Source organism: Bos mutus, chromosome 7, assembly GCF_027580195.1.
Source record: "Bos mutus isolate GX-2022 chromosome 7, NWIPB_WYAK_1.1, whole genome shotgun sequence".
Classification (NCBI taxonomy): domain Eukaryota; kingdom Metazoa; phylum Chordata; class Mammalia; order Artiodactyla; family Bovidae; genus Bos; species Bos mutus.
In genome coordinates this window covers 71,995,185-72,003,917 of record NC_091623.1, presented here as the reverse complement: position 1 = coordinate 72,003,917, position 8,733 = coordinate 71,995,185, and the positions used below count along the sequence as shown (strand labels likewise).

Sequence of the window (8,733 nt, the reverse complement as noted above, 5' to 3'; positions counted from 1 at the left end):
ACTCTCAGCGACCCCATGGACTGCAGCCTACCAGGCTCCTCCATCCATGGGATTTTCCAGGCAAGAGTACTGGAGTGGGGTGCCATTGCCTTCTCTGAGAAAGAGCATCATTCAACATAATAAAGGTCATATATTACAAACCTACAGCTAATACTATACTCAACAGTGAAAAGCTGAACGCATTCCCTCTAAGATCAAGAATAACTGTCATCACTTCTATTCAATTTGGTTTTGGATGTCCTAGGCCAGCAATCAGAAGAAAAAGAAGAAAAAGGAATCCAAATCGGAAAAAAAAAAAGTAAAACTGTCACTGTCTCCAGATGATATGATACTATAGATAGGAAATCCTAAAGATGCCACCAGAAAACTACTAAAGCTAATCAATGAATCTAGTAAAGTTGAAGAATACAAAATTAATACGCAGAAATATCTTGCATTCCTATACACTAACAATGAAAGCTCAGAAAGAAATTATCTGATTTCTTTGATAATTGAGAGGACACAACCTCATTTGCCATCACATCAAAAAAAAAAAAAGTAGGAGCAAACCTATCTAAGGAGGCAAAAGTCTTATACTCTGAAAACTGTAAGACATTGATATGACCAAAATTGAAGATGACACAAACAGATGGAAAGATATACCATATTCTTGGATTAGAAGAATTAGTATTGTCAAATAACTATACTACCCAAGGCAATATACAGATTCAGTGCAATGCCTATCAAGTTAACAATGGCATTTTTTGCAGAACAAGAACAAAAAGTTCAAAGTTAGTATGGAAACACACACACACACAAACCCAAACAGCCAAAGCAACCCTTAGTGGCAGAAAAAAGGAGATGGAGGAGTCAGTCTCCCTGACTTCAGCCTATACTACAAAGCTACAGTCATCAAAACAGTATGGCACTGACAGAAAAACAGAAATATAGATCAATATAATAGGATAGAAAACCAAGAAATAAACCCATGCACCTATGGTCACCTTAATCTATGATCGAGGAGGCAATAATGTACAAGAAGAAAAGAGTCCCTTCAAAAAGTAGTGCAGAGAAAATTGGACAGCTACATGTAAAAGAATTAAATTAAAATTTTAATACCATACACAAAAATAAACTGAAAATGGATTAAAGACCTAAATTAAGACTGTATACTATAAAACTCCTAGAAGGAAACATAGACAGAACACTCTTTGATGTACATCACAGCAGTATCTTTTTGCATCCACCTCCTAGAATAATGAAAATAAGAACAAAAATAAAAAATGAATGGGACCTAATTAGGTTTAAAGGCCTTTGCCCAGTAAAGGAAACCATAAACAGAACAGAAAAACAACACACAGAATGGGAGAAAATATTTGCAAATGATGTGACCAACAAGGGATTAATCTCCAAAATTTATGAACTGCTCATGCAGCTCAAGATCAAAAAGCCAAATAACCCAACCCCCAAGTGGGCACAAGATCTAAAAAGACATTTCAATTAAAAAAAGAAGATATACACTGGGCAGCTGGCAGGGTGGCTGAGGGGCAGAGCTTGGGCAAGAGTGGTCTCTTTGCCTCATTTGTGACCTAGCATCACCGGGAAACTGTACTGGCCACCATCACCATGAAGATCTGGACTTCAGAGCACGTCTTTGACCACCCATGGGAAATTTTTACAACAGCTGCAATGCAGAAACACCCAAACTCTATGAACCCGAGTGTGGTTGGAGCTGATGTACTGGACAGACACATATACCCCTCTGGAAGGTTGCACAGCCATAGACTTCTCAGCACAGAGTGGGGACTGCCTTCCATTGTGAAATCTATTATTGGTGCAGCAAGAACCAAAACATATATGCAAGAATATTCTGTAGTGGATCCATAATGGAACTTAAATCTACAAATATTTCATTTACAAATATGGTTTCAGTAGATGAGAGATATATAAATCACATCCTCAAGACCCAGAAAAAAATACTTGACTCGAGAAGCCATAATTACCGTGAAAGAGATCAGTCTCAGCAGTTACCTTGAAGGGCTGATGGCAAGTACGATATCATCAAATGCTAACAAAGAAAAAGAAGATATTAAGAAGACGTGGCAAGAACACAGAAGAAATGTACAAAAAAGATCTTCATGACCCAGATAACCACAACGTTGTGATCACTCACCTAGAGCCAGACGTCCTGGAATGAGAAGTAAAGTGGGCCTTAGGAAGCATAACTACAAATAAAGCTAGTGGAGGTGATGGAATTCCAGTTGAGCTATTTCAAATCCTGAAAGATGATGCTGTGAAAGTGCTGCACTCAATATGCCAGCAAATTTGGAAAACTCAGCAGTGGTCACAGGACTGGAAAAGGTCAGTTTTCATTCCAATCCCAAAGAAAGGCAATGCCAAAGAATGTTCAAACTACTACACAATTGCAATCATCTCACACGCTAGCAAAGTAATACTTTAAATTCTCCAAGCCAGGCTTCAACAGTACATGAACCGTGAACTTCCAGATGTTCAAGCTGGATTTAGAAAAGGCAGAGGAACCAGAGAACAAATTGCCAATATCTACTAGATCATCAAGAAAGCAATAGAGTTCCAGAAAAAAACATCTATTTCTGCTTTATTGACTATGCCAAAGCTTTTGACCATGTGGATCACAACAAATTCTGGAAAATTCTTAGACAGATGGGAATATCAGACCACCTGACCTGCCTCTTGAGAAATTTGTATGCAGGTCAGGAAGCAACAGCTAGAACTAGACATGGAACAACAGACTGGTTCCAAATCGGGAAAGGAGTACGTCAAGGCTGTATACTGTCACCCTGCTTATTTAACTTATATACAGAGTACATCATGAGAAACACTGGGCTGGAGGAATCACAAGCTAGAATCAAGATTGCCGAGAGAAATAGCAATAAACTCAGATATGCAGATGACACCACCCTTATGGCAGAAAGTGAAGAAGAACTAAAAAGCCTCTTGATAAAAGTGAAAGAGGAAAGTGAAAAAGTTGGCTTAAAGCTTAACATTCAGAAAACGAAGATCATGGCATTTGGTCCCATCATTTCATGGGAAATAGATGGGGAAACAGTGTCAGACTTTATTTTTTTGGGCTCCAAAATCACTGCAGATGGTGACTGCAGCCATGAAATTAAAAGATGCTTGCTCCTTGGAAGAAAAGCTATGACCCACCTAGACAGTACATTAAAAAGCAGAGACATTACTTTGCCAACAAAGGTCCATCTAGTCAAAGCTTTGGTTTTTCCAATGGTCCTGTATGGATGTGAGAGTTGGACTATAAAGAAAGCTGAGTGCTGAAGTATTAATGCTTTTGAACTGTAGTGTTGCAGAAGACTCTTGAGAGTCCCTTGGACTGCAAGGAGATCCAACCAGTCCATCCTAAAGGAAATCAGTCCTGAATATTCATCGGAAGGCCTGATGGTGAAGCTGAAACTCCAGTACTCTGGCCACCTGATGAGAAGAACTGACTTATCTGAAAAGACCCTGATGCTGGGAAAGATTGAAGGCAGGAGGAGAAGGGGATGGCAGAGGATGAGATGGTTGGATGGCATCACCAACTCAATGGACATGAGTTTGAGTAAATCCAGGAGTTGGTGATGGACTGGGAGGCCTAGCGTGCTGCAGTCCATGGGGTCACAAAGAGTCAGATACAACTGAGAGACTGAACTGAACTGAATAAAGGCTGAGAATCAGTGGAGTGTGTAATACATAAACTAAATGTTGAAATTGAGGAACTGACAGCTTTGGCAGGACAGACACCAATGGCAGCAGCAGCATTTGTGAAGAAATGATAATGAAAGTTGATACACGGCACCCAGTTCCCCAAGTCTCTACAAGCTGGCAGTATATTTATTTGTTATTTAAAAAATACAACCCTATTTTAGGTAGAATTCTTTTTAATAAGCTAAAGCTATGTGACTTGATCAAACCAAAGAGGTCAGGGTTTCTAAATAAAAGGGATCAGCTGAAATTCATATGGTCAGAAATGACTGATTTTGAGAATTCAATACATGCAAAATTTTAACAATTTTTGAAAAGTATGTTTGGAAATTGGTATTGGCTGGTGAAACCTCTTTAAGGTAGAATTTTAAAGCTTTTCATTCATTGGAATTCTATCTGGCTTTGGACCAACCTCAGAAGCAAACAGAGCCCCCTCTGTATATGCACAACTGCCCTGTTTCAGTAATCTTGGAGAGCTTACATGAGGGAACTCACTTTTAAAGGAGAAACTGTATCATTTTAAAAAGACATTAACTGCATAAAATAATTTGCTCTGCTATAAACCACCATTAAAAATCATTATGTTTTCATTTCATACCCAGATAACATTATTTTGGAGTAAAAATTATCACAAAAGTAATAAATGACTCCAACAAAAGTACATTATATTGTGTTAAAGAGTACTGTACTGATTTGCCAAAGTTTTGTAACTTAGTAAAGGTATTACCTTACTTGGATTTGTACTTTAGGATTTAGTATGCTGTATCATGGGTTGGTTATGTTAACTGAAAAAAATAAAGTCATTACAGGAAAAAAAAAAAAAAAAGTGGGATATATAGATGGCCAAAAAGCACAAGGTGCTCAACACTGCCAACAGTGCTAATTAGCAGAGAAATGCAAATTAAAACAACAATGAACTACTTCCTCACACTAGTCAAAATGGCCATCATGAAAAAGTCTACAAACAATAAATGCTGGAGAGGATGTGGAACAAAGGGAACCCTCCTACACTGTTGGTGGGAATGTAAATTTCCCAACCACTATGAAAAATATACATATGGAAAACTAACAACAGAACTACCATGTAATCCATCAATCCCATTCCTGGGTATATATCTGGAGAAAATTATATTTTGCAAAGACACATGCAACCAATAATTATTGCAGTACTATTTGAAATAGCTGACATGGAAGCAACCTAAATGCCCACCAACAGAGGAATGGATAAAGATGATGTGATACATGTACACAGTGGAATATTACTTAGCCATAAAAACAATAAAATAATGCCATTTCCATCAATATAGATGAATCTAGAGATTATCATACTAAAGGAAGTCAGAGAAAGACAGATATCATATGATATCACTTATATGTCGAATCTTAAAAAATGAAACAAATGAATTTATTTAGAAAACAGAAACAGACTCACAGACCTAGAAAATAAACTTATAGTTACCAAACAGAAAATGAGGGGGTGGGGGAAAATTAGAGGAGGTTGAGATTAATACTAATACACAAAAAAATACATATAAAATAGATAACAATACCCTACTGTATAGCACAGGAACCTCTACTCAATACTCTGTAATAACCCACATGAAAAAGGAATCTGAAGAATATATGTGTGTGTGTGTGTGTATATATATTATATATATGTAAAATAGATGTGTATACACACACACACGTATAACCTGGTAGCTCAGACAGTAAAGACCCAGGTTCGATCCCTGGGTTGGAAACTTCCATGGAGAAGGGAATGGCTACCTACTCCAGTCTTGCCTGGAGAATTCCATGGACAGAGGAGCCTGATGGGCTACAGTCTGTGTGGTCGCAAAGAGTTGGACATGATTAAGTTCTTTGTATGCAGAAAACTGTATCACTTTGCTGTATACCTGAAACTAATACAACACTGTAAATCATATTGCTAATTGCCAAGTTGCTTCAGCCGTGTCCGACTCTGTGTGACCCCATAGATGGCAGCCCACCAGGCTCCCCCGTCCCTGGGATTCTCCAGGAAAGAACACTGGAGTGGGTTGCCATTTCCTTCTCCAAAGCATGAAAGTGAAAAGTGAAAGTGAAGTCGTTCAGTCGTGTCCGACCTTCAGCGACCCCATGGACTGTAGCCTACCAGGCTCCTCCATCCATGGGATTTTCCAGGCAAGAGTACCGGAGTGGGGTGCCATTGCCTTCTCTGGTAAATCATATACTCTAATATAAATAAAAATTTTTTAAGAAGAAGATATTTGAGGCAGAAAGTTGGTTATGCAGGAAATGGGATATGAAGGGGAATGTCAAGGCAGCCCAGATCAATAACTACAGAAAGCCACTCCCTCCCCAGGGCTGAGGAACAAAATAAGAGGGGAGGTGAATCCTCATCAACACGGGGGCTTAGGATGGGCCATCCCTAAAAATGCCAAAGTGGCATATTATGTCAAGTTAAAACTACATAATAATGGCCTATGAAAGAACGACACCCTGACTCTCCTCTCTTGTCTCTGTAAAAGCTAGAAATGAATCCCCTGTGTGAAAGGTGCCCTCCCTGCATCTCGGGGTAGAAGGACACTCTTACTGCCAAAGCTGGGAATTCAGTCAAAGAGGTCTAATAAACAAACCATGTTCCTTCTTTATTTACTGCCTCAAGCCCAAACTGTTTAGGTTCTTCACTAAATATGCACCAAAAGCCCAAGTTTCTCGATCCTGCCACTTCCTCAGAAATTTGTGGTTTCTTTGTCTAAAAGCAATATGTGAACTGTGAACTTCCAGATGTTCAAGCTGGTTTTAGAAAAGGCAGAGGAACCAGAGATCAAATTGCCAACATCCACTGGATCATTGAAAAAGCAAGACTTCCAGAAACACATCTATTTCTGCTTTATTGACTATGCCAAAGCCTTTGACTCTGTGGATCACAATAAACTGTGGAAATTTCTGAAAGAGATGGGAATACCAGACCACCTGACCTGCCTCTTGAGAAACCTGTATGCAGGTCAAGAAGCAACAGTTAGAACTGGACATGGAACAACAGACTGGTTCCAAATAGGAAAAGGAGTACATCAAAGCTATATATTGTCACCCTGCTTATTTAACTTATATGCAGAGTACTTCATGAGAAACGCTGGGCTGGAAGAAGCACAAGCTGGAATCAAGACTGCCGGGAGATATATCAATAACCTCAGATATGCAGATGACACCACCCTTATGGCAGAAAGTGAAGAGGAACTCAAAAGCCTCTTGATGAAAGTGAAAGAGGAGAGTGAAAAAGTTGGCTTAAAGCTCAACATTCAGAAAATGAAGATCATGGCATCCGGTCCCATCACTTCATGGTAAATAGATGGGGAAACAGTGGAAACAGTGTCAGACTTTCTTTTTCTGGGCTCCAAAATCACTGCAGATGGTGATTGCAGCCATGAAATTAAAAGACGCTTACTCCTTGGAAGGAAAGTCATGACCAACCTAGATAGCACATTCAAAAGCAGAGACATTACTTTGCCAACAAAGGTCCGTCTAGTCAAGGCTATGGTTCTTCTAGTGGTCATGTATGGATGTGAGAGTTGGACTGTGAAGAAAGCTGAGCGCTGAAGAATTGATGCTTTTGAACTGTGGTGTTGGAGAAGACTCTTCAGAGTCCCTTGGCCTGCAAGGAGATCCAACCAGTCCATTCTGAAGGAGATCAGCCCTGGGATTTCTTTGGAAGGAATGATGCTAAAGCTGAAACTCCAGTACTTTGGCCACCTCATGCAAAGAGTTGACTCATTGGAAAAGACTCTGATGCTGGGAGGGATTGGGGGCAGGAGGAGAAGGGGACAACAGAGGATGAGATGGCTGGATGGCATCACTGACTCGATGGACGTGAGTCTGGGTGAACTCCAGGAGTTGGTGATGGACAGGGAGTCCTGGCATGCTGCGATTCATGGCATCTCAAAGAGTTGGACACGACTGAGTGACTGAACTGAACTGAACTGTCTAAAAAGTATAAAAGTGCTTTTTGTCACTTCTTAGGTCTCCTTTTTTTTAGAATTCATGTGTAAATTAAAACATTTTTTCTGTTTAAAATAAAATTTTCCAATATCTATTTAATAAACAAATTTTTGTGCTTAAATAAAGCATCTGTTATACTATGTGCTTAAGATGCAATGATGAATAAGATTATATTTGCACTACAGGACTCACATCACTTGCATTTATTCCTCCTTCTACATTTCTATTGCTGCTAAACCAGTCTTAACTAGCTCATTGACTCTATTCTCGTTCATATCCAATTCACCTCCACAGTGCTGCCAGATTAATTTCACTATAAAAAAAAAAAACACTTTGCATATATTACAATCTTTTTAAAAACTTGTGATCATTCTACATTTTCTAGCGAACTATGTTATATGTTTTTAACAGGTAGTCAAGGCAGTCAGCAATATGTTCTCCATCCTAGTTTGAAGCTCTCTGTCCACTCCCCCAAACCCTCTGTTCCTTCCAAACTAGTCTACACACTACTCCTACACAAGCCATATATATCCCTACTATCAAGCTTTAGTTCACACCATTTTCCTTGCCTGGGATGTATACTTCCTGCACTAAATGTATCTAAGTAGAAAAATACAATTTCAAGTATACAAAATATTTTCACAACTTTAGAGGTAACTTTTAAAAAGAATATCAGTTACTTGTTGAAAAAAACTATGGATATGTAACTTTTAAGAATATATTCTATTTTGTCTGTTAGGTGGTACATACCTGAGCTTCCTTTTTTGAGGTATGTACCACCTAATTGGAGAAATAGAATATATTTACTTAAAAGTTAAGTGTGTGTATATATATATATATACATACACACACACACACACACACAACTCTCTGCCTCTGTACACAAAATGCGGTGGTAGAACGAACTTAAAACACTTAAACAGAACTTTAAAATTCACACAATACATTATTTTATCATAAACGAGTTTTCCTATATTTTATACTGAAGGCTTTTTTGAGCTTGGCTTCGAGTTAATTATGTAAGATTAAGTTATTACT

The 8,733-nt window shown here is 38.6% G+C and overlaps 1 pseudogene; it reads left to right on the top strand.

The window, feature by feature from the left end:
- The first annotated feature begins 1,605 nt into the window (after window positions 1-1,605).
- LOC102275976 (PRELI domain containing protein 3B-like) lies at window positions 1,606-3,788 on the top strand (annotated as a pseudogene).
- Window positions 3,789-8,733: the final 4,945 nt, after the last annotated feature.